This window comes from Stegastes partitus, unplaced genomic scaffold, assembly GCF_000690725.1.
Source record: "Stegastes partitus isolate 25-593 unplaced genomic scaffold, Stegastes_partitus-1.0.2 Scaffold2283, whole genome shotgun sequence".
NCBI lineage: Eukaryota > Metazoa > Chordata > Actinopteri > Pomacentridae > Stegastes > Stegastes partitus.
In genome coordinates this window covers 498-14,145 of record NW_007580014.1, presented here as the reverse complement: position 1 = coordinate 14,145, position 13,648 = coordinate 498, and the positions used below count along the sequence as shown (strand labels likewise).

At 42.1% G+C, this 13,648-nt stretch overlaps 1 pseudogene; it reads left to right on the top strand.

Annotated features, from left to right (window-relative positions):
* Window positions 1–5,008: 5,008 nt before the first annotated feature.
* Window positions 5,009–5,514, top strand: LOC103374560 (nicotinamide riboside kinase 2 pseudogene; annotated as a pseudogene).
* The last annotated feature ends 8,134 nt before the right edge of the window (window positions 5,515–13,648 follow it).

The window sequence follows — 13,648 nt, the reverse complement described above, 5'->3', positions numbered from 1 at the left end:
TTTTTTTTTGTTTTACTGCAATGTAAAGTTCTGCATCTCTGAAAAGAATCATGTCTATTGTTGGGTATGACAAAGAAGAACAGAAGGAATTTATTATGACAACACCGCTGTGGGGACGGCTGCTGAGACGTATCTAATTAAAGTGCCTGCACTCACAGGCGAAGACAATTTTTAAGACTGAGTAAAAAGTGAAGAAACACCTTTATGTTTTACAAACGTCATTTGAACATATATATGCTAGAAACACACACAACCCTACAGTACCGTGAGTGGTGGGTGCTCGTTATAAATAATGTGTTCTAATGTTATCTTGCTATACACTGTTTTATATTTTATTAAGACTCTGAACCTAAAGCAGGTTCGGGTTTTCTCCTGTCACATTTTAACAAATTGTAGGCTCATTTTTCACTGCAGTATAAAGTCCTTCACCTCCATGGAAACAGCATTACCATGACTAGAAGCAGAGGGAACTCCAAAAAGGTGTTTTGTACAGTAAAACAACATTATATTGCGATAACTCACAAATCTGTTTGTCTACAAGTGTAGACACAGCCTGCAGTTCAGCCAAGTTCAGGTGAAAAGTCTGGTTACAGTCAGTCATAGCTCCTCGGTTGTGCTGAGGATTGCATATTTTTTGTTTTTTTACACCATCTGGACACTTCGAAAATTAATCTTTACATGAGACACAGAGAACAGATAAATTTGGTGAAATATCACAATTTAAGCTGATCTTTGGTACATTTTTTCAGTGAAATTGTAAGTCACACATGATGACTTTGAAAGCTGTTCAATGGATGAAAATCCAGAAAACGCTCCAACTATCAGGCTTGAATGAATGGTGTAAATTTGGCAATTAAAAATTAACAAAAACATGCCTTTCAAAGACGCCCATGTGTTTTGTGTTTCCGAGGATTAAACTGAGAAAAACCAGGAATCCGTGTTAGGAAATTAGATTTTTGCCTCCACTTTAGGTAGTTTTCTAACTAGCTATGATACAGTTGTCGTATTCGGTTTTGTCTGATGTAAAATGTATGAACTGGCACAAGGGGGGGGCACATCCAGATAATTGTATGGACCGTCCTGACAATGGGTAATCAGATGAAGCGGGCTGCCTGGTCGGGGACTCCCAGCTGTCTGCTGCTGCTGAAGCCATCTGGATGAGACAGAGACACAGCTAGTCTGGCAGCAGGCTGAAATATTATACAAGCGATAACACAGGCACACACACACACACACTCGCCTCACGCTGCCTCATCACGCACATTATCATGGTGAAGCCAGCGCAGAAAACCCTCACTGATTGCTCCTTTTATTTTCAGTTTCAAAAAAATTTTTTAAATCACATTTGCATTTTGGTCTTTAGCACCTGCTCTTATCTCCGCTTGTTTGTGCGAGTTTATTTAAGACTTTGATGCTGCTCCCAAAAACTGCAAGACAAATTTACCGTGGAGAAAAAAAAATGTGGGAAACGACTTCAGGTTGTGGAATTACATCACTAGATATTAAATCACTCGAGGAAGAATTAGATGTGTGTGGGAACATGTGCGGCGCCTGTGAATATTCATGCATACATCTGAGTCTAAACGTGTGTCCTGTGCGTGAACATTTATTCAAATTGATGCTGTGTGAGAGTAGTTTAGATGAACAAAGAAACAGATAAGTTGATTCATCTGTCATGTCGCTGGTCTGCTGCCAACCTGCACTCTCTAACTCTAACTGTGACTGAATATACATGTAAAGGCACGTAAGAATATTTATGACCTCTAATGTTGGGAAATATATTCCTCTTTCTCTCTTTCTCAATCCCTTTCTCTCCTCCAGACAAATCACACCCTTTTAACCCAAGGCATCCTTTTCATTTCCTGCCCTCACCATCCCGTCACTTTCATTCCCCTCAATCTCCTTCTTTTTTTTTTTTTCTCTTCATCTCTGGCTTTTTGTTTTTCTCTCCTCTTAGTCATTCTATTTCTGTCATCACATGCTTAGTCAGCTCTCACGTTCTCCTCCTCTCCCTCCTACCTCTCCCTGTCTTTGCCATCATGTTCGTGTTAGAAATTGAATTAAGTTACCTCCCAGTAATTTCAGGATACGCGAGTTCAGGCGCACACGCGTGCACGCCGGCTCACGCCCCTGCTGAGGAATGCTCATCTCTTCTCCACCCTCCGTCCTTCCTCCCTCACTCTTTCCTCCAACACTTCCTCACTTATTCACCTCCTCCTTCGTGCTCAGCCCACTGGCTTCGCTTAACTATTTATCTCTTCCTCTTTTTCCATCTGCGCTCATCCGTGTGTCACTGTAGATTAAAAAGCACACATTTTATCCTGCGTTTCCACTAAATAGTATATAGTAATGTACAGCGTTGTCATACTTACTTGTTGATTGTGTTGCTGTCTGATGTATATTTTCATAAACATATACATGAACATAATATTCATTTAAGTTGTGCATTGCTATCAAGTCTCAGGGAACTGGGTGTTTTGTTTTACTGTTTTCTTATATTTAATAGACTAATAATTAGAAAAGAAATGATAACACAAGTAATCATTTCAAGGCGCAATGAAGTGTGCTCATAAAAAGTGAAAACTGTACCTCATATAAATTTGGCCTCTTAAAAACACCCTTTTTGTGTAGAAAATCTTTTCCGTTTTGTTTGATGATTACGGTGTTGTGCACCATGAGTTCATCCCCCAGACTGCCTCTGCTGAGTTCTGCTGTAACATCGTACATCTGAGGGGAACATTTGGTGCAAATGACCTGAATTGCGGCGTGAACAAATGCCTGCTCACAGTGTTTTGAAAACACACAAACTTTTTGCCACTGTCGCTCCCCACCGCCCTACTCACCAAATCCTTGCGATCTTGTTTGTAATATTTAAGTTGAGGGGTCACCTTGACAATGTGGAGTAGATCCAGGAGGTGTTCAAAACAAGGCAGGAGCACTGGGAGTGGTGTGTTGCTGCACAAGACGACTACTTTGAAGGGGATTCTGCCAAATTGACATCAGGAATGTTTTTTGCCTTTTATGGTGGAACTTCTTGATTGCACTTTGTACTTACTTGTTAACTCTGTTGTTCGTTTCACCAAGGATGAGTGATTCATTGACACGTGTTTGGTTTGATACTTTATTTATGTGGCGATTTCTTACTTGGGCTACAAGGTGGCTTGGTAGCACCGTTGCCTTACAGCTGGAATATCCTAACTGGGGATATTCTGGGATCTTCCTGTGTGGAGTTTACTTTCTCTCCGGGTTCATCTTCCTCCCACAGTCCAAAAACATGTTGAGGTTAGTTGGTAATTCTAAAGGTGTGAATGTGAGTGTGCTTGGTTGTCTGTCTCTAAGTGTAGCCCTGTGATAGACTGGTGACCTGCACAGGGTGTCCCCTGTCTTCACCCTGAGTCAGCTGGAATAGACTCCAGCCCTAGTGAGGATTAAGCGGTGTATAGATAATGGATGGGTGGATGGATTTCTTACTTTACCATGCTATCCAAATAGTATTGCTAAAGCAGCATTAACTATCTTTTTGGCCGCTTTGGACGGCATAATAAGCTACATTGCAACATTGAAATATTGCCACTGTTTGAATTGTTATTGCAAATGTGTTAAGAAGCAGTTGCCGATTTACACATCCGGCAGACGCTGCATCATTAGCAGGAACTACGTGTCTGGCTCCCTGACAATTTTAGGTGAGACCAAACCAAAAAAATGTGAAACTGTGGGCTGCTAAAACACCAATATTGAGCTAGAAACACATCACAGAGATAAGAGAAGTGGAAAGTTGTCTGATTGTTCTTTGTGAGTTTGATTCTACGAGGTCGCTGCTTTCTGTCAAAAATGGAAAAAAGTAATTTGGGCAAATATCGTTAATCTGCAGCTTCTTAGATTAGTTGGGGGCTGGTTTGTGTTTCATCTCTGCTGTGCTATAAACTATTATTCTGTCCCGTTGTACTGCTATTTGCTTTCTATTGTTTCACTTGATTTTCTTTTCCTTTCCTTGACGTCCACTAATTTTTTCGTACCACATCTTCAGCTCATTGTCGTCACACTGTCCATCTCTTTGTTGCTGGTCTCTGTTTTACTCTGTCTCAACATTTCACTCCCACTGTCGGGCTCCTTTTCTTCCGCCGCCTCCCCCTCTCCCTGCCGGCCCTCTCCTCACTCTCCATCTGGGCCTGTGGAGCAGGTTTACCACAGAACTCATTTCAATAGAACAGACGCACACTAGACTAACAAATCTATTGATCTGTGTACGGATGTCCACTCTATTCGGTGTCGTCTGCCTCATTTGTCACTTTTAGTGCGCCGCCTCGCTTTAGTCGCTGTCATTTGCGCGAGCGTGTGTGTGAATGTGCTCGCCCGATTCGTTCCACCTCTTTGATCACAGCAGGTAAGTTCAATGTTTCGTGCAGAACGAAGGAGAAGCGCAGAAAAAAGGGAAAAGATGAAGGAATGTTAGGAATGCCAAAGGGAAGCTTCACTTTCAACATACAAAACACTTCACGTCTTTTTTTTCCCTGTATGACCCCCTTTGCGCTCTGAACCATTTCTATTTAATAAATATACATCCTCTTTTGGAAGACAAGGAGCTGTTAGATTTCATGATTGTATCCATGACATCTAGAGTTTAACTCTCTGAACCAAATGTAATTTCTGGTGTTTTGTTTTCTGTCACATTTTTCCTCAATGTGGGTTCATTTGTCACTGCAGTGTGAAGTCCTGCACCTCTATGGGAACAACACAACCAAGGTAGCACAGTTAGAATGCCATACATAGTAAAAAAGCAAAAACTAAAGTTGAATTTCTTTGATTATTTATTTTATAAATGTTGAAAGAACCTGGAATTAGAATGTACAATACTTGTCCAAGTGCTCACAGATGTTAACAGATGTGATAATGGGGGCTCGACATACACTGGGGCGGTTAGTAAGTCCCCGATTTTTGTAACAGCTTGGTCACAAACAGCTTCACATTGACGCCGAAGAGCACAGAATTTTTAGTAGTTTTTACGATCATGAAGTACATCATTGGCAGCGTAACAAATGGAGGGAAAACCGCCCTCACCAACCGACTGATCAAGAACCTGCCTGCCCACTGTGTGGTCCATCAGGATGACTTCTTCAAGCCCCAAGATCAGATTGAAGTTGGTGACAATGGCTTTAGCACGATGTCATTACTGCTCTGGACATGTGGACACCATGATGAGTATGATCTACGCATGGCTCGAGAACCCGGTGAAGTTTGGGAAGTCTCATGGCGTTAATAACACCCTGGATACCGAGATCGTCCCGAAGTCTGACCACAAGGAGGAGGAGACTCACATCCTTATTGTGAAGGGCTTCCTGCTTTACACCTACAGACCTGTGATCGACGAGCTGAACCAGCGTTACTTTATTTCTACTCCATATGAAGAATGCAAACAGAGGAGGTGCTGTAGGAACTACATGGTGCCAAACCTCTGGCCTGTTCGACGGCCACATCTGGCCCATGTAACACAAGAATTTGAAGATGAGTAGTTAGGAAGGAACTGTCAGAAAGTCAAACACGCAATGATTCTTTGTGTTTTAACAGTTTCTGGCTCTGATAAATGGTGTAATTTTGGTGATTTTTAAAAGACAAGAAGCCTTCCAAACCCGCCAGCAGGGTTTCGTGTTTCTTTATTTGGACGGAAAAGTGCATATTAATGAATGTACAGTCTCAGTAGTTTACACAAGGTTGCAGTAAATACGCTGGATTTAGCACGAGGCTATTTTCCATCTGTTGTCCCACACAAAAGAAAAACATACAAGGATACAGACCTATGCAATAAAACACAAAGCAAATAAACAAACAACAATATAGTGGTTAGGGGGGGGTTAAGGGGTTCAGAGGGCTAATAAATATACATCCTCAGGTAGAGGGCAATTGTAGCCATGACAGTTAGGGTTGAACTCAGCATTACTGTTTCCATTCAATCATTCACTCTCTCAAAAAGACATCCAGTGCAGCTAAACATTAACTTGACTCATAGTGTTTTCTGTTTGAAATCTCAACAAAATGCTCACAATAAGGTGTAACATTATATGCACGTTGAGCTGCACACTTCCTCAGTGAAGTTTTCGTTCTCTGACTTCGTGCATATTGCTCTCTGTTCTACGCGGTTCGCCCTGGCACTGAATCACACCCGCTGAACAATAACCACTCTGTCTGTCTGTTTCTGGGACTGCTAGATGCAATCTATCATCTACTGTACTGCAGGCGAGCCGTGTGACGTCACAGCCAGAGTGTGTGAGAATGTGTGCGAGAAGCGTTGAGAGAGGGGGGATTGTGTGTCCGCATGAAATGGGAGTTGTGTTTGTGTTTTGATAGCACACACACAGGTCAGGTGTGTTTGAGGCTGCTGCATGCATGGTTTTTGTGTTTCGTGTGCAGTAATTCAAATGTGTGCGTCTTGTGTTTTGTTTGTTTGTTTATTTGCTTGATGTGACTAAGAGAGAGAGAGACAGAAAGATAGTACCAGGAGCGCATTTGTGTCCTTGTTGGCAGGCTTACATGCATGTCAGAACAGTTGAGCTTTTGTATACACAAGTGTGTGTGTGTCTGTTTAGATGCAAACTGCGCGGTTGCCCACGTGTTTTTGATTGTGCGTGTCAGTGTTTATACCGCACATGCACAGACATGCATGTACCTGGATGTGCATTGTTGCACTGGGCAGCTCTGTGCTCATTTCTATTTTGGTCTAGTGCACGTGTCTTTGTTTGTATGCAACCAGTTTTGTGTGTTTTATGGAAATGCAAGATACTTGGCACTGGTATAATGTCAGAAGTTGTGTTTGTGTGTTTGTGTCTCTGTGTTTTGGGGAAGGTGCAGCTGCCAGTGGCTGTTGTACTTGTACTTGCACTGTTTTCATTCTCTTCAATTATTTAACCTAATAGCCAAGGTGCCTGTGAAAAGTAGAGGTGTGCGTGTGTTTGCTACTGTAGAGAGGAAATAAAAATGTTTTCATCCATCATAGTACGTGAATCTCTGGGTTTTCAGTTTGTTAGCAAGACAGCTTATTTGTAGATTTTCTTAAAATGGCAAAATTAAAGCCTGACTGATACTGGAGTTATAAGGCAGATGACAATACTGTTTTTTAGAGATGATAAAATTCCATTTAAACATTTTTTTTTTATGTTGTGTACTTTAATTTCACAAACTAGTCAGCAACATGAAGACGGAGCTTGACTCTGCGCCACCATCTGCTCAGCTGTTATACAGACTCTGCTACATGTGCTGCAGAGAGAGTATTGTAAACAGAGGGGCTGCCCTGCTGGACAAACTTTGCAATGACACCATTCCAAGCATTTAAAAAAAATAAAAAAAGGTTTGATATCCTACAACACACATGTCAATACCCAGTTATCTGAGAAATCAGCCAATGATATGGGTCACTCAATATATTGTTTATGTTCTGGCCAAAACTGACGTTATATGTATATTCATGTAACTTCAGCCCACAGGTTTGGTTTATTTTTTGGCAAAATTGAACACTGTTCCACCTGGGCGGCACTTTGCCTTCAGGTGCAGGATTAAATGAGCTAGATAGAGTGATGGAAGTAGAGAAAGAGAGATTATCTTTCCTGTCTTCTGTCCTCCTTTTTCTCTTTTGCTCAGCGTGGCAAACTTAGAAAGAGAGAGAGCGATACAAAAAAGACCCAGACTGGCACTTGAGTGTGTTTTCCACTTCATGAACATGGCAGCAAATCAGGCCTTCAGGTTAATGTGTAAATGGATGGTGCCATCAGAGCTCTGATCTGCTCCCTCTGCAGCAGAAATGTTTTAATCATCTGAATCATCTGAGTTTAAATAATCACCACCAAAGACGCTTATTTACTCGAGCGCACTAAACAGACAATGAGGCACGCTTCTAAATGAAAGATAGAAGATACAGCGATCAGATACAGTAAAAGCACTTTGGAGTGTGCTGACGAAGTAAAGACTCATAATCATTGCTCAGCACTTAATGTTATTACACCTGGATTAAAGTTGAGCATCTTGCAATTCTAATTTCATTACTCCAAGCTGGCATCAAGGTTGTCCTCGTGGGCTCAAATTAATTCAAATTCAATAGAAATCGACGCTGCCAATTGTTTCCTATGTGAGATTTCCATTTACTGTACAGAAAAGAAAAAAAAATGTTTCCAGAGAGAGTTTCTGTGCCAGCTGGCGGCAAAAAATGCTTCGCCTGGAAATCTGTATGCTGCCATAGACCTGAAAAAAGAAAGGGGGGGTGGGGGGATTGAATGGTGAAGAATGGATCAGGAAGATGGATTGAGATGTAAAGATGTGTAAAATGTAGAGAGGACGAGGGAGGAAATCAGGAGAGTGGGGGATAGATCAATCTGGAAAGCTGGGGACAAGAGCCAGGAGGAGGGGAGGAAAAGACGAGAGATGAATGGCATGGCACAGACAAATGGAGCTGGAGAAAGCAGATGAAGTGTAGAGAAACTGAAAGACTGATGTTGATGTGACAGGAGAGGAATGGGTGAAGACGAGGAGAGTGGATGAAAAGATTGACTTAAAGAGATGAGTTAGTGATGAAGCTCGGAGAGGCTGGAAGTAGAAAAATGAAGCAAATTTTGGTTGAAAAACAAATAATAGGATGACCTTTTACTTAAGTCTGAACCCAAACAGATGAGCAGGCAGAACAGGGTTTGTTAGAATTCAGAGACTTTCACATTAAGTCTGAGCTATGCTGGATTGAATTGAATTTTAGCTCAAGATTACTGCTGGTTTTTCTTTCTATAAAGTGAATCTTAGATGTCTTGAATGTGAGTTACAGCTGAAGTGGAGGAAGGGGAGGGGGAGGATTTATGGAAAGCGAGTGAAACAGAAAAAAGCTGAACATGCAGATACACCGAGAGAGACGCGAGGATTCTGCAAAGACTTTATGCATTCCTCAAGAGTCCCACTTCTCAGCTGCAGCTCCTCAATGTCCTCTGATGTCTTCTTCTGCTCTTCTTTGAGTCAATCAGACTTTGGACAAATGTGAGTTTGGTCAACCTCTCATCTAAACCAATATCTGCTGCACAAAAAAAGAATTACTTGAACTTTTTGGGCAAGTGGCCACATTAACAGAACTCCATTTCGGTCTCATTTCTGTTGGCAAAGATAACAGGATACAAGTGAAATAACTGCTGTGAACTGGAAACATTGCAGTTATCAGTAAAATCATTGGCACAAGAAATACAAGTGATTAGATGCTTGAAAAGGTTGTGAACAAGCCAATGGTTTAACCAGATTATATAAACCGTTTTATTTGGAGGCAACACCGGATGCAAAGTTCAGGACGCATGTAGCTTTTAATGAATCTCAGTTTTAACAGTTTGCATGCAATTAACTTCTTAAGCACAATGCTGTTATTACTGGGGCTGTCACAAATGCTATTTTTGGCATTTTTGGAGAGAATTATCAGAGATATTTGAAGCTTCGAGGCGGACCAGCAGAGACACCAGATGAGTGAGTGGGAAACCTAACCTCATACTCTGTTAGCAGGTTGCAGTTGCAACTCAACTAAACTGTTACTTACAGTTTTCAGGTCGTTTGCCAAACTTATTGTGGATTTTTTTTGGAGGTCACCTTCACAAAATTTGATGTGATTCCATGATTGTATTAACGTGCAGTGACAGGGCTGAGTGATATTGCTAAAGGATGTATCGCAATAAAATGTTTCATTTCAGTTGATACCTTCATACTTATTCATCATTTCATTTTTTATTCACCTGTTTTTTAATAAAGTTCGAAAGAAACAGGGTTTAATTTCAGTTTGCTTTGAATTCACCCGCTAAAGCCGATTAATTAAGGTAAAAATGTTGACAGAACACAAGTAGATCAATTCAGCCATCTTAATAAATACACAACAGAATAAAGGAATCATCTCACCTTCATACACATTAAATACGACGTGTGTCAGAAAAGTTCCAGGACTGGTGTCACAAAAGATATATTTTAAACCCACACTATGAATTTTCCCCTTAAGAGGATCAACCAACACGTCTACAAAGAGATGTTTTGCTTCGTTCAGTACAAGAGAAGAGGCGAGAGTTGTGGCAGGACAAGTCGTGGCAGCTTCACCATGACAACGCACCTGTTCACTATGACCTGAGCATCCGACTGGTCCTGGCTGAGAAGAACATCTCCGTGCTGGAGCAACCTCTCTACTCACCCCACATGGCTCTGTGGGTTTTTTCCTCTTTCACAAGTTCAAGGAGGTCATCAAGGGGACCCGTTTTGAAAATGTGGACGACATCAAGATGGCTGTGACAACGGAGCTGAGGAGGATCCCAGACGAATCCTTCCAGAAGTGCATGGCGGCAGACAAGGCTGGGAAAGTGACTCCAGGGAGATGACTTGGAAGGGGAAAACTTGTAGTTTGTAGTTTGGATTTGAAATATATCTTTTGTGACACCAGTCCTGAAACTTTTCTGACACACCTCATAGATAACATAAGTCTGTAATGCTGCGGTTAAGCTTGAGCGTGGAAGGCCAGGACCCTGCACCAGCCTACGCGTGATCCCCTGCGTCAAGTCCGTCAGAGTTGTGGATGTTTTTTTTGACCCCAGCGTCAGCCTGGCTGGGGCAGTTGCCGCCCACAGCTTCTGTCAGAGGAGGTTTGTAGGTTTATGGGGGCAGACGAAGGTGACGAGAGGCCCAGGCAGCCGTGGACTTCAGAAGGCCTGCATGGCAGCCACGGAAAGCAAAGGGTCTCCATTATCAAGGGATGTGACGGGCTGTTTGTAAGCGGGGGAGGGAGCGCGCTTAGGGTTTTTACGACAGTTTGCATCCGATGCGTTGAAAAGAAAGCAACTGACATTCTAATAAACTATTTTCCTACTATTGATGAAATGTCTCGTCGCTGAAGCATGTTGTGATTGTTTTATCACCCAGATTTATGTTATAAGGCCTTTGGTTGTAACTTTTTAGCCTGTGCTACCGTCTCAGTGTCATACATGAGAGCTGTGTCGCACAAAGATTAAACGTCCTCGTCTGGGAATGCTAATTATTAATGTTGATGCATAATGAGTAATGCTGGATTGCTGTTTCTGACTTACTCTATTGGCTGTTTGTGGTTTTTGTGGTAATGTACATATAATAAATAAAAAACCTGAAGCATTCAAATACTAAATTAGACATTGGTTACCGTGGCAACAGCCAAAGCTTCAAAGAATTCAATTCAATTATTACAGACAACAGTGATGGTCGACGCTAAAACACAAAACAAAACAAGACCTCGTCTGTGTGAAGTTTCTTTAAGCGTCAATAGCAGGAGGCAAAGACTGAGAAGATCTGAGTGTGAATGTGTCTGTGTGAACGTGACATTTGGCGGTCCCGAAGAAAACAGCACACAGTCTCAGCAAAGTTTTTAAAAAGTTAATTTTTTTTATTTTTAAATGCACCAACAATCACATCTCTTTCTCTCACTTGGCCTACCTCGACTCGCTCCTTCTGTTGCCTGCAGTCTGCACCTCTTTCCGTGCTCTATATGTGGCCCTATGACTCATTATTCCTCTCTTGTGCGAGTCTGTTTGTGTGTCAGCATATGAGCGTTTGCAAGTTCATGTGCATGTGCGAAACAATCTCACTTTCCGCCTTTTTGAAGTTCAAACTTCCCTGCAAAAAGATTAAAAGCTGTTTGTTCAATGCCACCATTATCCGAGTGCGCGCGCGCGTCTTTGTGCGTTAATGCGTCGGGGGGGTGTTTTGTGTGTGTGTTTTTTTTCACACATGAACGCTCATCAGTAACAGATGGTCCTCAAACCTGTGTGTTTATTTAGTTGGGATGGAGGGATAGGTGAGAGAGCGAGAGGGATGGAGGGAAAGAAGGGAGTAAGGCAAATACAGGGGAGGGAAAAGAAAAAGCAGATGGACAGAGGAGAGGGAGATAGCAACAAGGAATGGCCTCCAAAGAGCAAGGAGGATATACAGGGAGAGGATTTAACCGAAAACAGAGCGAGGGAGGAGGCTTCTGTGCTCAGGAGTCTTATAAAACTTTAACTCCAATGCAGGGAGACGGTGAAATAGCTCTCCTTCCCTCTGGTTTTCTGTTTTTATTTTATTTTTATTTTTATTTTTTTAACAAAGACACAGTGTTCATTTGGAAACAAACAGAGACAATCTGAAAGGGGTCGGTTTTCTCTCCCGTTTTTTTTCCTGCGAGGCTGTGATTTTGTGAATTTTCCCTCTCGCTCTGCTCACTTTCTCTCCCTGCGCTGGTGTGTGTGTCCCTGTCGGTAGCCATGTCTGTCCTTATAAGGAGCGAGTTTGGGAAGAGTTGTTGGGGAATGAACAGAATTACAGTACAGTCACTCCCCCTTTTTGCTTCTGGGCCTTCTGTTTTTTGCTCCTTCGGCCTCTGAAATCTATCGATTTGTGTATCTGTCTGCCTGATTAGGGTCAACCTCTTGCCCTTTCTCCCTTTTTATCACTATTTCTCATTCGCCCTTTTGCTCTCTTGCCTCTGTCTCACTTTCATTTATCATATGTCTACACAAAACTGCATTTTTCCATTAGCTTGCATTCATTCCTTTACAAAATGAGGCATTTTTTCTTATGTTCCTTCCACTCTTTTTCTTTTTCTTTTTTTTTTTTTTGATTTCATTTCCTCCTCCTCGTTATGTTCTTCATCATCCACCTTTATCCTGAGAGAAAGAAGAGACAGAGTGTGTTAATCTGCCTGTTGTCTAATGCCTGAGTGGGCGATGCTTTCAAACTGCTCACGGTCATTACACACACACACACACACACACACACACACAAACACACACTCAGCATGACCACTGCCTCCAACATCATGTCGTCGACTCCGTGTCTCCGCGTGTGTGGGCATCGTCGTGCGCGTTCGCGTCCACCACCGACGTTATGTGTGTCTCCGTGTTTGTGTCACAGTGTGTGTCTGTTTGTGAAGGGGGGGGGGGAAGCATGAGTCACCCAGCGAGAGAGCAGAATAAGCGAGGGATGAGACGGAGGAGTAATAACGAAGAGATGGTTAATATTGAACGACAGATGAGCAGTGGCCGCAGGGAGGGATGACGGGCGGATGGAAAAATTGTCACTATGTTCACAACCGGAGTTTTCGCTTCTCTTTTCCCCCCCCCTATGAATAGGAATTGTGCAGCTTCGTCGTTAGGTTACAACGGATCATTAATTTGTTTTTCTGTATGTTTTCCGTGAAAAAGTACGGTCACGTTGTTGTCGGTTTATGGCACGATTTCATGTTTTTAGGCCACAATTATAGCTCAGCATCCAGAGATACAGCAGCATATCCAGTGTGTCTTATTCCAGCTAAACTCTCCATTTGCTAATGTTATGTTGTTGAAGATTTAGTCAGAAACCCATTGTAACCCCTCTACTGTTGGGAAATCCAGTCTCAGCCTGTCAACATGTGCCCCCTGTCATTTACTCTGCTTTAGAATTGGCTGCATCTTGATAGTGACACATTTTTCATATTTTTCTGAGCATTTTCTGCTCATTCCAGGTGCTTCGTTGCCATCGTATGGGTAATTTGACACCAGTGAGTACTGCCGTTGTTGACATCAGTCAAATTGAAGCCAAGTGATACTGGATTTTTGGGACTTTAAAATTTCAGTATCAATATATTGATGTACACAGATATTCCTTCTGAACACGTTAAATT